This window comes from Ambystoma mexicanum, chromosome 13 (assembly GCF_040938575.1).
Source record: "Ambystoma mexicanum isolate Mex_15411 chromosome 13, UKY_AmexF1_1, whole genome shotgun sequence".
NCBI lineage: Eukaryota > Metazoa > Chordata > Amphibia > Caudata > Ambystomatidae > Ambystoma > Ambystoma mexicanum.
This window is the reverse complement of record NC_090938.1, coordinates 575,733,679-575,755,350: the sequence shown is the minus strand read 5'-3', so window position 1 is coordinate 575,755,350 and position 21,672 is coordinate 575,733,679. Positions and strand designations below refer to the sequence as shown.

The following is a 21,672-nucleotide window of genomic DNA, read 5'->3' as shown; positions in this document are numbered from 1 at the left end:
TAGGACAACTTTGTCTTTGTGAAAAATTGTATGAGGAGGTTTACAAGATAGGGCTTGTAATTCGCTCACCCTCCTGGCCGATGTCAAAGCCACTAATAAAACAGTTTTAAGGGTGAGAAATCTTAACGAACAAGAGCAGAGTTCGAAAGGAGTCCCCATCAGGAAATGCAAAAATAAATGTAAGTCCCATAAGGGAACTTGGAACAGTCTCGGGGGATAGACATTAGTTAGCCCCTTCAGAAATTGTATAACTAATGGTAATTTGAAATATGATGGCTCCTCTGCAGTGCGCATGAAGATCGACAGCTCTGCAAGGTAGCCCTTGATTGTACTAACTTGAAGACCTGAATTCGCCAAATAGAGTAGAAAGGATAGCACCATTGGTGTACCACATGAAGAGGGGTCAATATTCTTTTCTCTACACCAGCTGCAGAATTTGTTCCAACGGCAGCGGTATGAAGTTTTTGTTGCTGGCCTTCTGGCTGAAAGCAACACCTCCATGACGTCATCTGGGAGGTCCGAATCCTCGTATCTCAACCTTTCAGAAACCAAGCGTGAAGGTTGAGGGTTCTAATCTCTGGATGGAGAACCTGACCTCCCTTCTGTGAGAGAAGATCCTCCTGTGGAAGACGAATTGGAGGCCAGATGGACATGTCCAGAAGGTCCGGGTACCACGTTCTCCTGGCCCAGTCTGGGGCAATTAGGATCATAGTCTTCCGGAATCTTCTCAACCTCCTGATCATCTGAGGAATGACAGGGACTGGAGGAAACACGTACAGAAGTGGAAACTCCCAGTCCACTACGAACGCGTCCCCTAGAGCTCCTCTCGGGGGAAATACCCTTGAGCAAAACTGATCGCACTTCCTGTTGATACTGGTGGCGAACAGATCCACTTGAGGGGTTCCCCAAAGGGCGAAGATCTCTTGAAGGACTTCCTGAGCCATCTCCCACTCGTGAGAGACTGTTCTGGCTGCTCAGAGCGTCCGCTGTCAAGTTCTTCTCTCCGACTAAGTGAACTGCCGATAGAGAGATTCGTTCTTGGATTTCCCAAAACCAGAGCTGCATCGCCTCTCTGCACAGAGGCAGTGATCCTACGCCTCCTCTTTTGTTGAGGTAGTGCATGGCCACTGTGTTGTCCGTCATTATCAGGACATTTTTCCCCTTGTACAGATGGCAGAAAAGCCTTCAGCGCTCTCAGCTCTAACAGGTTGATATGTAGTCTGGACTACGATGGAGACCAACGACCGCTGATGGTCAAGTCGTTGGCATGGGCTCCCCACCCCGCGAGTGAGGCGTCCGTGACTACTGTTATCTCTGGCCATGGTTGCCAAAACAGTTCTCCCTTCAAAATGTTCTGACAGGCCCACCACTGAAGGTCTCGAGCCACCTTGTCCGGAACCTGAAGGAGATCTGTCATTCTCCCTGAGAATTGCGACCACTGAGTTCTTAGTGCCCACTGGAGAGATCTCATTCTCAGGCGAACCTCTGGCACAAGGAAAGTGCAGGATGCCATGAGGCCTAGCAACCTCAAAAAGTCGAAGGCTGGGAGACGGGCATTTTGAAACTTGGTGACCATCTGCAGAATATCTTGAGCCCTCACCTCTGGTGGCGAGGCTTTCCCCAGGGAAGTGTCCAGGACCGCTCCAATGAACTGGAGTCTGTGATGGTATCATCTGTGACTTCTTTAAATTGAGGGAGAAGCCCAGTTTGTGAAGGAAGTGGCAGACAATGTAGTTGGATCTGAGCTTGTTCCGAAGATACTGCTCTGATCAACCAATCGTCTATGTAGGGGTAGACGTGGATCCCTTCCCTCAGACTTGCAGCCACTACCGACATTAGCTTGGTGAAGACCCTTTGGCCCGAGACCCATATTGTGCCCAAGTCCAACATGGGTCTCAGTCTTCCGTCCTTCTTCGGTATCAAGAAGTAGGGGGAATACCAACCCTTGTTCCTCTCAGCTACAGGTACCGGTTCTATGGCACCTTTCTCTAGCAGGTCTAGAATCTCCTGCAAAAGGAGCGGCTCTGGAAACTTCAAAGAGTTGTTCCCCGGTGGATGACTGAGGGGTGCATTGGAAAGGCAGGCAGTGACCTTTGGCAACTGTCTCCAATGCCCAAGCATCTGACTTAATAGCCTGCCATTCCGTCAGATGTTCAGTTAACCTGCCCCCTACTGGTGTTTTGTGAGGAGAGTCCTCAGAGCGGTTTAGAAGTGGCTGATGCAGATGCCGAGGGTAAAGAGGCACCTGCTGCTGCGGCTTTTGTACTTTTAACCCGTCCACTTCGGGTGAATTTCTTTTGGCCTCTTTGAGCCGGCTGTCCCCTTCCCCTTCCGAATGCGGAATAGAAACAAAAGGACCTACCTCTGCAAGAGGTTCCTGAGGGGCGATAGGGAGTTTGACGTATTGCAGCTCCAAGGGATTTTGCTGCTACCTTAGAAGTTTGTAACTTCTCTAGACGGTCATCAGCCTTCTTACCTAATAAAGAAGAGCCGTCAAAGGGCATATTCAAAAGTCTGGCCTGAACATCTGGAGCAAAACAAGACTTTCGTAACCATGCAAACCTGCGAATTGTAGTACTTGCCGCCATGGCCCTGCTGATACTGTCAGCAGAATCAATGCCAGTTTGAAGGGATACGCACATTGCGTCTTTACCATCTTTAATGATGTTCAGGAAAGCTGCCCTTTCTTCTACTTCCGGGAGGCAGTCAGCCGCTGATGAAGTGTAGGGCTGAATCTTGCGAGCGTACAAGTAGCATTAATGGATTTACGTGCCATGCTACATGCAGAAAAGAACTGTTTTGACATAGCATCAAATCTCTTGTCATCCCTGTCTTGTGGAACAGTAGGGTATGCAGAGCTACTGTTCGATGAAGTTGCTGCTTGAACAACCAGACTCTCTGGAGTTGGATGTTTTGACAAATAGTCAGGGTCAGAAGCAGATGCCCTATATTTGGCAGATAGTTTCTGGTTAACTGCCGGGATAACCTCAGGAGTTTCCCAGTTGGATGATATTTTCCACTGCAATGCAGTATGGAATGGAACCACAGGATCTTCCTGTGGGCCTTTAATCAAGATGTCCGTCAGGTCATCTTGTTGAAAAGTAGGTAAAGGTGTAGACCAACCCATGAATTCTATTATTCTAGCAATTAAAGTTCTATAAGGGGTCTCAGCATGTTCCCCTGGGTCTGGTTTGGCAAATTCTGCTTCTGGGGAAGTATCCAAACCACTTGCATCATGCAAGGAATCTTGAAAGTCCTTCAACCCATTTTCTTCAGAGATAAATTCCTCTGGTACAGGTGTTGCAGTTCTCTGCAACCCAAAATGTCTTTCCTGATCAGAATCCTCACCTGCTTCATAAATGGAGGATAAGACATTGAAATAATCTGCCCTTGGAAAAGGCTTAAAACCCATTTCTAAAGCAGAAGGGGCTAAGCTTGTGGTAACTGGTTGAGAAAACGTCGACGTCGTCGACGCAGAAGTCAAAGGCTTCGAAGAAACTGAAAAGGGTGTCGAAAAGGTATGAAGTGACCTCGAAGAACTCGAGAGGATCGGAATCCTACTCGTCGAGGTTATCGACGACATTCGAGGTCATGATGGGAGCCCTCGGTATGACTATTGACTGCGAGGAAGTTACAGTCGTAGGTTTCTCCTTTATCGGCGGTGAGGACGGCGTCGATTCGACCATTTATGCGTCGACGGGCCTTTCGATAATGGCGCGATGACGCAGATTTATGAGTGGAAGGGGCCTTCAACGAAGGCGTCGATGACGCAGTCTTACTGCTTTTTCTCGAGGGTTCGGAACGCTCTGGAGCAGTTTCTTTCGCTGGGTGCAACGACTCGCAGCGTTTTGACTTTTTGGGTCTTTCACCCAGGGTATCACCTTTAGCCGTCTCCGAGGGGGTCGAGGCCGCTTTCTCGAAGACGCCAAGCATCCTTTTTCAGAATTCCTTCCAGTTGGCTGGAGAGCTATGTTTTGTGGGGCAGGTGACCCTTTCAGGGGGAAACAGAAGACGAAGAAGGAGATCTTCGATGCCTCTTTTTCGAATGTCTGGATCTCGAAGACTAATGGGAACTACTTCAAGACCTCGAACGAGAATGTTTACCGTGACGGCGAGGAGACAATGTCTCGACTCTGCCAAGGGAACTTTCGAAGGAGTTTTAGAAGTTTTAAGAGTCTTACCTCTTTCGAGCTTCCCCCTACGCTCCTTCAAGGCTTTCGCCGTCATGGACATGAAGTCCTCGCATTCTGAACACTGGTACGCCGATCCCAGGCATCACAAACAGATCCTGTGTCGATCCGTCAACGGCATTTTCTTTCCACAATCTCAACACTTTTTGAAGCCGGACCGTGGTGTCGACGGTTCAGATGAGGAAGCCATCGAAGCGAGTAAGAAATACTCGAGGAATACGAATAATATACTTTGAGTAACGAACTGAGCAACGCGATTCCGAGGCCCACGAAGCGCGGAAAAACGGAACTGAGCAACGGATGCTGCGCGAGCCTATTTATACGCATGATGACGTCGGCGCCGATACGGAGGCTGTCGAAGGAAACGGACTCGAGTGACGTCGACGCGCAGCGCCCTCTACTGAAAAATCTTTCCGAGGCCAGCAAGCTGGAAGTAATCTATTAAAGATAAGGAATACGTCGGAGGACACAATCCCTTCAAAAGAAGCACCTTTCACAGAACAACGGAATTGCCAATGCACGCTTGCAGGGCGGGAGGCATGGCAGTGTGGTAAACACTGTAGTTGAATGGGTTAGAAAGGGGGGGTCGCTGTACAAAGAGGTTTTTATATGTGTTGCAGAGTGTTCAAGAGAGTCACAGCACAACACCAACTACAAAAAAAAATCACTACTTTCAAGGAGGGCACCAAGCCAATTTAGATAGGTTCTGGAATAATGGGGATGGCTGGCATATTAAAATGAACGTTATAGCTGGGGAAAAGTATTTGTGCTGTGAAACGTCATAGTCCCAGGAGTGAAGTATGCCATTGGGACATGTCGAACAAAGGCACAAATACAATTGCAATGTACCGCGCTGTCTGCATTCACAGACCAAATAGAAAATGACGCTGCCACATCAGTGGCTGCATAATGCGATAGGAACTTATGCAAGAGATCGGAGACAAATGCATGAACTGGGCAAGTGCCTCCCTCCATCGCAAACAGCACTTAAGGCTGTGTAAAATGCTGTGCAATTTTCCCTGCACAATGAACAACAACAATATCGGTATGATTGCATGTTACCAAAGTGTCACACAGAGAAAAAATCTGGCACTTCATTGTACCTACTCCATAGCACTACACATTCACATGATAGATTGAAAAATGGAGCAGCCACTGCACAGTGTTTTCCATTCACTTTCACTCAATCTATGTCGAAATCCCCTAAAACCCGCACGCTGTGCCTCGTGAAACACACAGCCATAGCCGCACCCTCTGCATTTCCGTCCACAAATACACTGTGTAGCACAGTCTGTCTGTACACACCACACCCACAAACGTTATTGTCCAATCCTGTAGCCTCTGCAGGCCCATTTCTATGGCCATCATCTGCAAAAAAAAGCATATCCAACACGTGCCACCTAGCAACTACTACAATATTTGCAGACTTTTACTGCTGGGCGTTCTGTTCTGTACTGTTGGGACGTGCATTTCAGTTCTTTGGTGGAAATTTGACTGGTACTTTTTGTTGCAAACACACAAAAACACGCTTTCTGACCCAAGCCCCCTCAACTGACGCAAATTTGGTGAACATCCGTCCAGCCAGTCGGCCTGTAGCCGTGTGCAAAGTTTTTCCCCATTGAGTCTATAGAAAAAGAAAATATCATTTTGGGAGCCCCCCCCCCCCATAACTTCGCCCCCCCTGCCCAGCACAAAACCTCTTCCAATTAAAAAATTCAGATCCGACCATATACTTTTTTTTTTGCAGGGTTTGGTGAGGATTCGTCCAGGGTGAGCGAAGTTACAAGCTGCCGAAAAAGTGCTCTTCCTAGGAGTTTAGCAGCTTAACCATAACTACATGCCCGCTACAGCGGGCCATGTAATATGTTACATATATATTTGGTCCTTTCGTTTCTAAATGTTCAAGTACTATTAAAGCCTCCACATATGCGCTTTGAGTTTTTTTTTTTATCCCGCCACTGCTTCCCCCTCCCAAATGTTCTCGTCGTATTTATGGCATAACAAATCCGTCATGCATAATGATAAACTTATATATCAGAAACTATGGATAAAGGTATTTATTCATCAAGTCTTTCAAGACTCTAGCTTTAATTCCTTTTCTGATCTCAAACAGGTATTCTCTCTTCCCTTATCAGAGTACAATTTTTATAACCATTTGGTTAATGCTTGTCTCGACAAAATTGATCATTTCATGAAAAATGAACTTGTCTCAGATCCTGCCAGACTACTTATGTTAATCATACCATCTGAGGACAAAGCTGCTTTTATGTATAAAACACTTGTGGTTGATCAAATTCCTATTGTAATATGGGCAATTCAGTACCAGTGGGAGGATGACTATGACATGGTGTTTGACGACAAGACATGGTCTCCGATATGGGCTGAGGTGAAACGTATATCCACCTTTGCTAAGATTACACAAAATATTTTCTTTTCTTACACAGAGCACAATGCACAAGTTACATAAAACTGGCCATGGCTCCGATGGAAACTGTTGGTCCTGAAGGAACACTTAAGGGTCCTTCAAGCTTTCACCAGTCTATTCTGGATTAAGCTTAAATATATCCACCTCACATTTCCCGTTTCCCTAATTGGACCGTCTGTGTCTCTGGTCTTGCCCTGGATATCCATTTTAAATTTCCTTAAAGTTTGTAGTCCTGATTTACTGACTGAAATCAATTATGACATTTCTGAATGGCTTATTACTTATTCCAGACATATCTGCATTATATTCATGACTCATGACTTATTTGCTGATAGTTTCTTTTCCCAATGTTTTCTAGTTGTCAATGCGAATATGCCTCTCTACCATGTTACTTTTGCTGGATTGCATTGGAAATATCCCATTGACGAACTACTGTACTACTGTCATTTCACTAATTTGTATGCTTAAACTTAAAAACTTAATACAAATTATTAAACAAAAAAAACAAAAAAAAATGAAATCCAGGTTGGATAAGAAGGAGCTAAAAGCAGCTCCTGAGTATCCAGGATTAAAAGGGTGACCAGGAGCTACCACAACAGGACAACAAACTGATACATGGCGCATCACAAATGTAACTTCCACATAAGATGCAAAAAATATGAAATTGTGCATTATTTATGACTCACTATGCTTTAAATGTTGTATACATGTGTCCTAATGCACAGAATTAAATTCACATAGGTGTGTTTGTTTTGTATCAGTTGGCCTGCAGAGCCAGAAGTAGCTACTGGTAGCAGTTGGCTTCAAGCTAAGCACCCTCTTCTACAAGCAAAAGCTAAATATCTCTCAGCACTCCTCAATTTCAAGCCCTACATATCCTGACCAAAGAGTAATTTCCATCTTTTCCAGGTCTGGCCTGCAAGCAATGCATTTGCAATACTTCTAAACCCCCTAGCGCTGATTCTGTGCAACTGCAGCTACAATCAGCACTTTTCTGCTACTTTTTCCCAAGGAGACCAGCACTTCTGCAATTTAATCAAAGGTTTTTCGGATTTCTACATTAACATCAAGATCAAATATCCAATTAACAGTCATAAACAAACAGTAACATAATAAAACCCAATATAAAATTGCCCACCTGCTCCCAGATTAAATAGAATTAGAACAAACAATTGGCTCCAGAATCAGCGAAGGCGACCAGGCATCTAATGACCTATATTGTGCGAAGTAACCAGTCTCAGATTTGCGGCTCTTCTTAAAAATTCTGCTAAGTTACATAAAAATGACAAACCTCAGAATTCGAGAACAAAAACAGCTTCCTTAAGAGACCCAATATGATTGCTTTCGAAGCATGGTTTTTAACCATTCCTTCCTCTCAATATGATATAGCGGGCAAAAGAAAATGAGCCAGGTCCTCATTCGTCCCCATTTTGCTGTGAAAAATAGAGAATACCTTAATCCAGCTCAATCTTATAAACAAAGGGAGGATATTTTGCGCAAAGATGAATCCTATGTGCCAGAGGGTTCAAATTAATAATAGGACCTAGACCCAACTTAATGTTCTTCAGTTCAGCGTACCAGTTGTGATGAATCCAATGGAATCATCACTAATTTCCCGGTAGCAACCTCCTCCATGTGGCAAGGGGACGCAGCCGCTGCCTGATCCCCGACCCTGGGTGGCGGCTATATGAGAGAGGATCACATGGGGGTGGACAACCTCTGGGGACATGTCATGGCTTCATCAGGTGAGACATGTTATCCCCCATTTTCCCTTGAAGATAACCCTTGCATATCCAATACCCTCAAAGCCTATTGTCATACATCTACTCATCTTCCTATGAGGAATAGGCAAAACCTTTCCCCTAGACCGACAGACCAACCTTCCAACTTTGGTCTGCCTGGTGAAACCTATGACACTGCCTTCTCCAAATCCACCCATTAAACATCCAGGACCAACTTGCCAGAGAAAACCATTGAGAACATGTATCCAAGTTTTTCAAGTCAATTGTCAAAAATGTAATGCCTTTAACAGAATTACCAAAATACTGGGACAAGGAAAAGGATCAAGCAATGCAGAGCGAAGGAGGCCACAATCCCAGCGAGCGCTCTAGTTGTTGCTCGCATACACTTGTGCCTGGGAAACTTAACAGCAGAAGCAGAGAGTCTTTGCCTTCTGCTGGCGGGAGAGGGATGCAACTATCTGCGAGGATCGAGAGACAAAGGCTGAGACCGGCGCGGTGGAACCAGGCGACTCTCAGACCAAGGAGAAAGAAGCTGCTGCACGAGAAGGACACACTGTGGGAACACAAGAAGTGGACGAGCGAGTCCTGGGCATTTGCAGGTGACAGAAAGCAGCGCTTCACTTACTGGAGCCTACAACAAAGCAGACGTGTCAAGTGGAAGCCGCAAGAGGCATGAAACAAAGAGAAAACGGTCGTGAGAAGGAAGCAGACTGAAAAGCTTCACTGACTAACTGCGGGAGAATGCAGGAACGCCAACATGAGACAGCACGTCCACCCAGAGACAGCAGGGACACTGGGGTGTGTCGGCGGCCATATTGAATGCATGTAATTAAATAAAGCAACCAGGAGAGAAAAGCAGAAAGGACTTATTGTTAAAGAGGGAAGTGAACTACAAGCAAAACCCTTACAAATATGTGAATATATACAGTGCATGTATATGGGAAACCCGAAAAGTATAATAATTCTAGAAGATACATTACAACTCTCAGAGGGCCGAGACCAGTATGAACAGAAGCCCTGGCAGGAGATTATACCAGGCAGTTATAAGAAATATACAAGAGTTAAAATGGAGGTCCTAAGAAGAAACATCAGGACAGGGAAAAGGAGTGTTAACCAGGAGCGAAGGAGTAAAACCTTGCAAGTATAGCATGTGTCCAGATCGAGACAGAATTTCAAAGCCATACAGTTGTCGGTTAGTGTTGTTCTTGGGCAAGAAAGGCACCAGAAATTGTTGTTTGTGAAACATCAGAAAGTAAAAAGAATCCAGGCGAATGGAACCACCCATTTGAGCAAGGATCTTTATCCGTGAAGAACATTTGCGTTGGAGCCATTGATTTTTCCTTCATGAACACTTTTCTAAACCATCCAATATGAAGACATTTCCATCTTCATCTTAGAATTCAGTTTATAGTGTGAGGGTCAAAATAGAACTGGACACGGGACAGTTTTGTTTTGGACATTCTGACAAGGACAGACCCTTAGTTTTGTTTAAGGTAGGGAAATTCCTCTTAGAACAGAGTCAGAGGGGCATTTTTCCAACAACTTTAATTTTCAATAAAAGTCTTTAACCAAAATCATGGCTAACTTACTCACAGGTCGTCAAAGAAAACCCCTTTGAAGTGTGACACCCATGTATTATTAATGATCACACCATCCTGGGTCTTGCTCCCCTTTTCACAGCCTTTGGCTACCAGTTTACAAAACAGTTTATGATTGTTATTAGAAACCACTGGAGCTAGCAATTGCTACTGTTTCTCAATATAATCTTGTCTTCTAGTTTTTATAAAAATTCTATGCATCCTCTTTTCTGGTGAAAAATGTGGCCGCCAAGAGGTTCCCCCACCCCTCCTGACTGCATTGTTCAGGGTTCTCTTCCGTTCTCTACAGTCCCTATCAAAGCAATGGGCATGCACATGTATGGGGGATGTATTTCTCAAGAATCCCCTTCTGCCCTGCTCCACCAGTCGAGAATTTTACTACCAGCACATACGGATGGAGCCAAATATAGAGTATTGAGTAGCAGATGGCCGAAATATCTTCCAAGGTTAAATATTTTCCACCTGCAGGCTACCAGGATAGCTAATGTGCGAGCTAGCCTCGATAACCTCAATCGGTATATGAGCACTAAATAGGTCAACAGATAAAACTAGATGATGGTGGACACTCTCCAAATTATCTTCCATCCTACATTCACATACCGGTTAAAAAAAGGTGGCAATTGACAAACACAATCTAAAATAGAGGAATAAGATTCCCTTCTAAATGTGTGCTTGGGTGGGAAGTCGCCCGGTAGTCTTCGTTTCAGTTCAACCAAAAGAAACTCTGCTGCCAGGGCGTCAAATTGCCTCACCTCCCTCCCGTATCTGGTTTATTGAAAGCAGAGCTACTTCCAGGAACCCCACAAGTACCTTTTATAAAAGGGGCTTCATGTCGCAGGAGGATAGCTCAGTGTCAATGTGCTCGCCTTCGATTAATTACAGACGTCATATCAGTCTCAATTAGCACAATGACCATAGTTGGAAAGTCGGGGTAACATCAGCTTACCCCTAGCTCACCTTGGTACAGATCAAAAGTAGTTATGCCCCCCCTTATTTAGGCCCTTTGTACTTTCTCAACCCTCAGTGCATGATGCCCTTAGAAATCAGGAACACAGATCATCTGTTGACCAGGTTTCCTGTAAACAGATGATATTGAATTGTATTAAATAATCCACCTAGTCCGCATCATACGATTTATTTTTTACCTCCTCCTCCATTCCATGATACTATAACTGTTGCCCCCTTTTTACTGTATTCATTCAGCCCCTGCTGCTCTCCAAATGAATGACCGGTTTGTATCATGGTCCAATCATAAACCCCATCAGCTGCCTGTCTGGACAACACAAATCTGTATCTATTCTCGCTTCTATGGACAACACAAATCTGAATCTATTCTCGCTTCTATCTAAAACTGACTGAGGTTTAACCAAGCACCCAACAGCCCCTGAGGGTCCATTAGTACACTTTTGGACAACCTTAGAGGAAAGTGATTGAACCGGTACTATGTGATCAAACCAAGAATCGTGAATGTGGCACTGCTTGGCTTTTGACATCAATAAAGAGTGATCTCTTTCCCAGCCAAAGCCTCTCTGCATTGAATTAGACAAGCTTGAAAATGTGCATTGTTAAAACCAAAACGTACATTAAGAAAAATGGCAGAGAGAGGACCCTACAGGGTGTAGCGCATGGATGGCGAGTTTAGGTGCTTGCTAATGGGCTGCTGCTGAGAGCGGTAGCGGGAACCTGCCAAATTACCCACAGAGTGAAAGATGAGGGAAGACGGGGTTTGCTCTCATACTGCGCACACAATATCAAATAGAAAGCACAATTTTCTGATTATATTAGGTGATTTTAATCAACAACGTTGCAGCCCGACACGTGTTTCGAGCTTCATGCTCTTCTACTGAGGCTGCTTGGACATGATTTTTAAAAAAGAAAATTGTTACACGAAACCACAATCAATAATGTGGTACACGATGCTCCTAAGTATTTATCCAGTCAAATGTTTCCCTCCGTTGGCGGGTCGGTTAGAATTCTAAATACTACCAGTGGCTATTGCCACATTTTCACATACCATCTTTTCCATTGCTTTTCTCTTGCACAATTGCAGAGTACAACACTAGTTTAACATGGCGGCCCCCTTGCCATACGGCCGTCTTCGCTGTTGCCGCCCTTCTCTGTTCCATTCAATTATGGACACAACCCCACGCGAGCAGCTCCACTCACTTCATTGAGCAGCGGACGCGCTGGTAAGGCATCGCTCAGTTAGTTTGCAGATGAACCCTAGTCTATACGGGGACTTTAAATCAATTCCGTGTTAGTCTAGACGACCGCCGGAGGCAACATCCAATTTGCTAATTGAGGTCTCTCTTTTGCTCTTCTTTTTCATTACGGGATGTTTACCACTTGGATTCCGGCCATATTTCAGCATTGCTCTATTTTACTAAAACATTCTCCGTGAAACTGCAAGTTATTGGTATGTTGCTTTTACTTTTTAATTTTAATTATGTGCTATTTTGCTCATCAGATCTGCTAACAGGCACTCAAAAATCTTCTTTTTTCATAGGGAGCCCACGTATTACTTTTCATTTCTAATTAAGGTTCAATACCTAAGCCTTTTACTCTTGGCAAAGATTTTTTTTGCATGTTATGCTTTTTATGAATTTCTACCCAACCTTTGACTTATTTTCAATTCAATTCATTGCGCAATTATTTCCAATAGCACAAGATTTGCAGATTAACCAAGATTAAGGTACTCCTATGCAATTTGGGCTTTACCCATGTACTTTTTTGGCCGATCACCATTGCAATCCTGTTTCCTCAATTAATGTTATTTTATTTATTTTTCTATTTCTCTTTATTAACCCGATATCCTTTGACAAACAATGCCGCACTCCATTGGTAATGTGCTTTTTACCTTATGTTTAATTCAAATGTATTCTCTGTAACTTTTTATTCAATTGCTATGGCATTGTTGTCGTTATGATTTTATTCTGGTTGGTACACCCTACCTGCTCCATGTGTTTCGGGTCTGGGTTTTGTTCTACCTTTATTATTGATTTTGGTTTTGTGTAACAATTATTTTTTTCAAAATCATGTCCAAGTAGCCTCAGTAGAAGAGCATGAAGCTCGAAACAACTGTCAGGCTGCAACGTTGTTGATTAAAATCACTTAATATAATCAGCAAATTGTGCTTTCTATTTGATATTGTGTGCGCAGTATGAGAGCAAATCCAGTCTTCCCCCAAAACGTACATTACGGCGCCCACAGTACATACAGTTAAACAGAATCCGCACATGGGTAAAACATTTAAAGGAGATGTCAGTGAACACTAGTCTCTCCGGGAAGCCCGCAACCATGGTCCGTTTAAATGAATTTCTGTTCCCATGAGTGCAGCTTTTAAAATTCGCAATCAGATTCTGTTTCCTACATTCGGAGACGGGATCATGCCCCTCCTGAGCCGATAGTGTGGGCCTTCAACTCCTTGTGGAGGGCTTGAGCATATCTAGACCCTGAATACTGTGGTTGAGGTTTCGATGAGGACTTTGAATCTGAGTCTTTGATTTGGGAACGTTAGGTTTGTGAGAACATTAGACAGTATTGGAAAGCAAGCTTTTCCCTTTATTATTCTGCATTTTTGTGCACACACACACACCCTGAGCCTATCGAACATCTACACCACTCCCTCAAAAAAAAAAAAAAGTGGGAGCATTATGGCATTGCAGCATGTGGTGATTGGTGCGTCTTTACCTGCTGCTGTTGATAAGTGCATCTGCTCCAACTGGAAGTCATGTTGGCACATGGTTAATGTACAGTTTGGGGCACAATAGGTATGTGCTCATAACACTTCAGCCAGTTGGTCGGATTATGCTAGATCCTAAATTACCTTGTTGATACAGTCCCTATGTACCTGATCCACCTCCAAAATTAAATACACTGGGCACAAATGGAGGCATTTTTTATTATTAGGCAAAGAGGAGAAACGGTCTGTTGCAAATACAGATATACAGTTTTAAACTTAGTAAGTCGTCTTAGGTGAATAATTAATCTCCCATAATAAATACACAGTCAATAGACATCAGTGAGAAAGGAATCAACTCCATGACTCTAAGAGACCTCTCCTGCCATGGAGAACAACCATTTGCCTGCAATTCAGTCAAGAGAACAAAACTAGCCCTCTGAATTCCTTTACCTACCATGCAACGGTCTGTTATTTTGGTAAAAAACTGTTCACCAGATTTGCAAGCTCAGGCACAACATTTCCAATCATGCCAAACAGAATAATTCCCGACAAGCCGTTAAAGAGGCAGCAATTCCTAATTGAATAGGTGCAATGAGTACATAAATCTGCACATTAATCCGTTTGTCACCAACATCGCAACTGTACCGTTGACAACTTTTAAAAACTTCTTCAAAGTTACCCCAACAAATACTATGAGTTATACACTACTAGCCAAGAATATAAATTCCCTCACCCACTCTATTCTCCCATTTGAGCACAGCACCACATTTCCTACTAGTAAGGTGTTGATTATAACTAGCCAATGGCTAGTGGAGAGTGCACACTTTGAGATGAACAAGTTACTCTTACCTGGTAACGTTCTTTCGATGGGATGGTCCGACAACGTATTCCATATTTAAGACATGTAATCACCACAGCTGTGCTGCTTCGGAAAATCTTCGGCTCCTGCGTCGATGACGTCGATACGCCGCCCTCGAGGACCTCCGAGAGCCGACGTCACTGGATGTTATAAGTAGGAAGCACGACGCACGTAGCCCCAGTTGTAGTTTTATCCCAGAATGTGTGGCATCAGTCTTCTGCCAGTCTGACACACAAAGCCTTGCGGAAACGGAAGCTGCAATCGCATAAGAAATTCTGTAGCGGCGAAGCAGAGAGGGAGCGATATGGAATACGTCGTCGGACCATCCCATCGAAAGAACGTTACCAGGTAAGGTAGTAACTTGTTCTTCGAGGGGATTGGGTCCTCCTACATATTCCATATCTATGGCAGACTCCCAAAGCAATACCAATGCAAGGAGGAGGGAAAAGAATTTAGAAAACAGAAATTTAGAATGCCCAATCAAATTGCGCAGAAAAGGACCGCCTTGCCAAAGGCCAGATCGTGCCCACAGATGGAATCGAGGGAGTAGTGACGTACAAAAGTATGTACCGAAGCCCAAGTGGCTGCATCACAGATGTTACGAATAGGAACACCCCTCTGTAGGGCAGTAGAGGCAGCCATAACCCCTGGTAGAATGGGCCTGCAAGCTGATCGGTGGGTCCTTAGCCGCCAAGCGGTAGCACTCAGAAATAGCCAGAATAATCCAGCGAGACAAAGTCTGCTTAGTCACAGCCTGTCCCAAACGCTTTCCAGCATAACCAATGAAGAGTTGATCGCCCACTCTGATCCGGGACATGTGTGAAATATAAAAGCTTAACACTCTCCTAGGATCAAGCCTATGGAGCCTCTCCTCTTCCTTACCAGGATGTGGAGGAGTATAAAACGCCGGAAGAACAACCTTCTGACCTAAATAAAATTCCGACAGCACCTTCGGAAGATAGGAAGGACGAACTCTAAGGACAACCCTGTCAATATGAAACACAGTGAAGGGTGGCTTAACTGAAAGTGCCTGTAACTCATTCACTCTGCGAGCGGAAATGACCGCAATCAAAAATACAGTTTTAAGAGTTAACAGTCTCAAAGGGCATGAATGCAAAGGCTCAAACGGAGCACCCATCAGAAAATTGAGAACAAGGTTCAAATCCCAACCGGGCACCTGGAAAGGTGACGGAGGCAACACATTAGTGAGCCCTTTCAGAAACTGAGAAATTAAAGGAATTTTAAAATAAGAACACTCTTCAGACGAGCGATTAAATATGGACAGCGCCGCCAGGTAACCTTTAACGGTACCCACTTGCAAGCCCCTGTGGGCCAAAGAAAGCAAAAAAAGACAGAACCATGGGAATGTCACATGCAAAAGGATCCACATTCTTAACCCTGCACCAGTCGCAGAATTTACGGCAACGGTACAGGGACTTTGTTGCGGGCAGTCTGGCCGAGAGCAACACCTCCATCACATCTTCAGGGAGGTCCCAATCCTTATACCTCAACCTTTCAGAAACCAAGCGTGAAGGTTGAGGGATCTGACCTCTGGATGGAGAACCTGACCCCCCCCCCCCTCCTGTGAGAGCAGATTGTCTCGGTAGGGAAGATGACGTGGAGGGCAGATGGACAAGTCGAGAAGGTCCGGATACCACGTCCTCTGGGCCCACGACGGAGCAATGAGGATCATCCGGGAACCGAACCTCCGTAACCTCCGCAGTACTTGCGGGATGACGGGGACTGGAGGAAACGCGTACAGCAGTGGGAATGACCACTCCACCACGAACGCATATCCTAAGGCTCCTTTAGGAGGAAATTCCCGCGAGCAGAACCTCTCGCACTTCCGGTTGACACTGGAGGTGAAGAGATCCACTTGAGGGGGCCCCCCAAAGGGCGAAGATCTCCAGGAGAATCTCCTGAGCCAACTCCCACTCGTGAGAGATCGCGCTCTGCCTGCTCACAGCATCCGCCGTCTCATTTTCGTCTCCTTCCAGATGAACTGCCGAGATCGAAACATCCTGCTGGATTGCCCAGAACCAGAGCTGCACCGCCTCCCTGCACAGAGGAAGTGACCCTGCCCCCCCCCCTCTTGTTGAGGTAGGCATGGCCACCGTGTTGTCCGTCAGGATCAGGACATTCTTCCCTCGCACAGTCGGCAGAAAAGCCTTCAGGGCTAGCCTGACGGCCCTCAGCTCCAACAGATTGATATGGAGTCTGGACTCCGACGGAGACCAACGACTGCTGACTGTCAACTCATTGGCATGAGCTCCCCAAATCCCACGAGGGATGCGTCCGTCACGATCGACACCTATGGGGTCGCCAAATTGGAGCCCCCTTCATCAGATTGTCTTCGACGGACCACCACAGAAGGTCCTGGGCGACAGAGGACGGCACCTGAACAGGGTCCGACAACCCGCCGGAGGACTGAGACCACTGGAGCTTGAGTGTCCATTGCAAAGATCTCATCCGCAACCTGGCCTCTGGCACCAGAAGAATGCAGGATGCCATGAGGCCGAGCAATCCTAAGACCTCGAACGCTGGGAGACTCTGGGCAAGCTGAAACGTGTGCACCATCTGCTGAATGTGATGAGCCCTCACCTGGGGAGGAAAACACTGCCCCAGGGATGTGTCGAGCACTGCTCCGATGTACTGGAGCCTCTGAGTTGGTGTCAAATGGGACTTCAAGTTGAGGGAGAAGCCCAGCTTGTGGAGGGAGTGGCAGGTGACTGACAGATGATCCAGGACTTGCTCGGGAGAGCGCGCCCTGATCAACCAATCGTCCAGGTAGGGGGTAGACGTGAAACCGCCCCCATTTCCTGAGGTGCGCTGCCACCACTAGCATGAGCTTGGTGAAGACCCGCGGGCGGAGGTCAATCCGAACGGCAGGACCCGAAACAAAGTGCAAGTCGCCAACCGCGAACCTCCGGTACTTCTTGTGCTTTGGATGTATCACATGAAAATAAGCGTCCTTGAGGTCGAGAGACACCAATCAGTCCTGAAGTTGAAGGGCCTGGAGGGCTTGAGAGAGAGTAACCATCTTGAGCTTGTCCTTCCTTAGGAGTTTGTTCAAACCGCGCAAGTCCATGATGGGTCTCAATTCCCCCGTCTTTCTTGGAAATCAAAAAATAAGGGAAATACCATCCCTTGTTCCTCTCCGCTACAGGCACCAGTTCTATGGCGCCTTTCTCCAGCAGGGATTTAATTTCCTGCGCAAGGAGCGGATCCGGAGTCTTCAAAGAGATTCCTCGGTGGATTGTCTTGAGGCCTCTGCCGGAAAGGAAGACAGTAGCCGTGGGTTATGATCTCCAGAACCCACACATCTGAATTAATGGCGCGCCACTCTGCAAGATGCTGCGCCAGCCTTCCTCCAACCGGCGAACCATGGGACATGGCCTCATGACTGAGCTGAAGCTGCTGCGGCGTTGCCTGAGGGCAAAGAGGCAACAGCCCGAGCGGCCTTGGCACCTCGAGTACCTTGTTTTCCACCTCTGGCACTCCTACGGTGGCCCCTTCGACTGGCAGCTCCTCTCGCTTTACCAAAGGATGAGTAATAACGAAAAGGAACCTCCCCTCCATTGCTGTCCCCTAGGACGAAAAGGCGGAGGTTGGTGAATTGCAGCGCCCAACGACTTTGCTGCAGCTTTTGAGGTCTGCAACCTCTCAAGGCTCTCGTCAGCCTTGCTGCCAAAAAGATGTTCCCCGTCAAAGGGCATGTTGAGGAGCCGGGCCTGCACATCAGGAGCAAACCCCGACTTCCGCAACCACGCAAACCTGCGTATTACGGTGCTCGCCGCCATGGACAGGCTGAAGCAATCTGCCATGTCCAAACCCGACTGAACGGCCTCGCACATGGCATCCTTGCCATCCTGAAACATGGCAAGGAAACCATCCCGTTCGTCCCTTTCGGGAATATGTTCAGCCGCTAAGGAAACAGTTCCACAGAGTGTGCGTGAAACGTGACAAGGCACATACGGAGTTGGCCGCCTGAAGCGCCATACCCCTGAAGAAAACACTTTCTTCGCCCAGCCGACAAAACGCCACCGCCACCCTCCTCTGTAGAGCCATATGGAACGGCAGTACCGGGTCAGTTGGTGGACCTTGGTCGAGGATATCCGTAAGGTCATCCTGAAGAAAGTCCCCTGGGGGAGCAGACCATCCCAAGTACTCGGTGACCCTAGACATAAGGCGCCGGTACGAGGAGTCGGCATGAGTGCCAGGCTCAGGCCTACAAAACTCCACCTCCGGAGAGGTGTCCAGTCCACTGGCATCGTGCAGGGACTGCCTCAGGTCCTCAATTTGGCTATGGCCCGAGAGAATCTCGTCTGGCACCGTATCAGGAACCATGCCATCATCAGAGTCCTCATCCACCTCTGAAATAAACTCAAGATGGCGGTAAGAAGGCACAGAATGTGGAACAAAGCCATGCTTGACCTTGGCCATAGCCTTTCCAGGGGGTTTCACCTAGCCCCGGGGTACCCCCGTCGAAACAGCCTCAAAAGGCTTAACGAGGTGGTCAGCACGAGCGCGTCGAGGACCGGGACCTGGAAGGGGCATGACGAGAACGATTCCCCTTGTCCGAGCGGGGCCTCTCCCGCAAATCGTGCTGACCGCCCGAAGGCGTGCGAGCGATGTCTCTCGACCGATCACGACCGACCCCACTCGGAGGCGCGGATGGACCAGTGCCCTGCGATTCGAGAATCGCTAACATTTTCTTCCTGAAGGAAGCGCATTCCTCCGGCGTTGCATGCTTGGTGGGATAAGCAATCCGCCGATGGGCGGAGTCCTCGGATGAGGACGGGGAAGGCGAACGATGACGGCGCTTCCAGGAGTGCCTCGAAGAGGCAGGAGTGGCGGGACCGACTCTGGGACCGAGACCCACTGGACTTCTGACGACGATGCGGAGAGTCGCCCCTCGAATTGTCCGTCGAAAGCCCCGCAGACCTCGACTTCCGTGGCTTGGACACCTTACCTACCAACAACTTCTTGCGCTCCTGCAAGGCTTTGGAAGTGAGCGACTGGCAGTCGACACAGTCATCCGGGTCATGGGCCTCCCCGAGGCACCAGAGGCAGGCGTCATGCGAGTCCGTCACTGACATCTTGGACCCATAGTCCCCCGGACTTCTTAAAGCCCGGACGCGGGGTGGAAGACGAGGTAGACATCTTCACAAAGAATATACTTCACAATACAAACAGGTTCGAAGAACCGAGAAAAGACAGAAACTCCAAAGAGTCGAGGCGCGCCGAGATCTCCGAAGCGAACACGTTTGCGGAAAAACCGAACCGAGGCTACGGGAGTCGTGCGTCCTACTTCTAACATCCAGTGCCGTCGGAGGAGGTCCTCGAGGGCGGTGTATCGATGTCATCGACGCAGGACGCAGACGATTTTCCAAAGCAGCACAGCATGTCAGATATGGAATACGTCAGAGAACCCAATCCCCTCAAACATATTGTTAGACCAAAGACAAACTTTTTGGAAAACTTTACTCTGTATGACTCATAATAGCTGGACCTCTACAAAGGACCGAGAACGTATGCATACTCGATAATGGATGAAAATACAATTCAATTTTCTAGGTAGGACCACCAAATATTTATAAAGCTCAAGGTCAACAGGACAAAGCAAGTTTCCCTCCCCCCACCACCACACAGTGCCAAGAACGTGCTTGCCTATAATAGTCAAAAGGAAGCATTCAATAACACATTAAAGGGATTTCTTTAGCACAAGAGAATATGTTCAATGTCAGTTTGGGGGATGGGAGGGAGTCTGTCACCCCCAAAACACCATACAAGCCAATGAAAACAATCGGAGCTCTTAATGGAAAGAACAATTAATCTGGAAAAAAAGCATGCAACATTCATAACTACATTTCAATGCAGAACTTACCTTTTGCACTTTAGTAACATACTTCTTGACCAACTTCATAATGCATTTCAGCTGGGAGATCCTGGACACACTGGGACTCGAATTATGTCACAATACACTAGCCATGCAAGCGCCATTATTGACAGACAGAAGACTCGAGCAGAAGCTGCAACAAGAATTAGACCATTTTATATAAACTAGTGTTAACTTCCAGTCTACAAATATGCAAGATATTTCCAAGGTCTCCCAGAGGTGAAAAAGGAGTACATAGTTTTCTGCATGAGGAAACAATACTACAAGAACACAGATGCACGGAAATTGAGAGTGATTCAACTGGCTTCCATGCAGTGCTCAACAGTCATCAGAAGAGGCAAAAGAAATGGTGGAAAGTCCACTGCTAGCTTGAGTAAAAAGGGAAACGTTTCAAACACCAGGAGAGTGCCAATCATGAACGTCTGCAGTAATTTCATGTCAGTTTGGCACCAATTGACCCTCCTTTCCTTTCAGAGATCTTATGGCTTAGCATAATATACCTGAAAGGAATAGCAAAGGGATACACCAATTGTTTTGACAGTTTTACGTAACAAAAGAAAGTCTTACGTGGGAGGAAGTTGGGGATTGGTTTGGGTGAATAAATACACTGTCAAGTTAAAATGTCTCCCTTGTAAAAGTCTCCTCTTTTTTACTGAATACTAAAAGCATTAATAGCTTAATGAAAAGGTAGTCAACTTGAGCCTCTCTAGATGTTCTGTACTAGGACTCCCACGCACGACCCCTCAACATTGAATTTGCAGGTTAGGACTCTGTATTGGTAGTCCAAATCATCTGGAGACAAAGGTTGCAGACAACTAATAGGAGTTTGTTTTGGGATTGTCGACACACCAGCAGTGCAGGTTCAAGACAAGGTGAGGCTGTGTTTTGTAAGCTGGAGCATGCCTTCCTCCAACGTTCCAGACTCACAAGCAGATTGATGGGAAGAATGATACAGATGGGGGGCGGGGGGTGTTGAGGACCAGAGCGTTGTGTGGGGCCTCCGGCATGGGGTCCCCTTTCATGATGTTGAAATAAAACTGATCTACTTACTTGTCTACTCGGCTTCATTTCATCAACTGGCAACAAGGTGGAGAGGAGTCTGCATGCTGAGGGCACCAGCCGGAGACACAGGTATACTTGACCGCTAATAGCGCAGTCCCTGCACACTGAGATAGCACTGTGCCATACAGGACAGCACTGAAGGATTGGAAAGATAAGCGCCGCTGATCCTCTCCCCACCAAGGCAGCCACAGGTGCAGGTGCAGGCTTGACCTGCA

General features: G+C 46.6%; 1 protein-coding gene across 3 annotated transcripts in view; it reads right to left on the bottom strand.

Annotated features, from left to right (window-relative positions):
- The window catches only part of ZNF652 (zinc finger protein 652), a 497,165-nt gene that overhangs the window by 407,844 nt on the left and 67,649 nt on the right, over window positions 1-21,672 (bottom strand). For all 3 annotated transcript variants that reach the window (XM_069634390.1, XM_069634391.1, XM_069634392.1), the window contains exon 2: window positions 20,384-20,528. The gene's annotated coding sequence lies outside the window, so the exon portion shown is untranslated. The remainder of the gene's footprint in view (window positions 1-20,383; window positions 20,529-21,672) is intronic.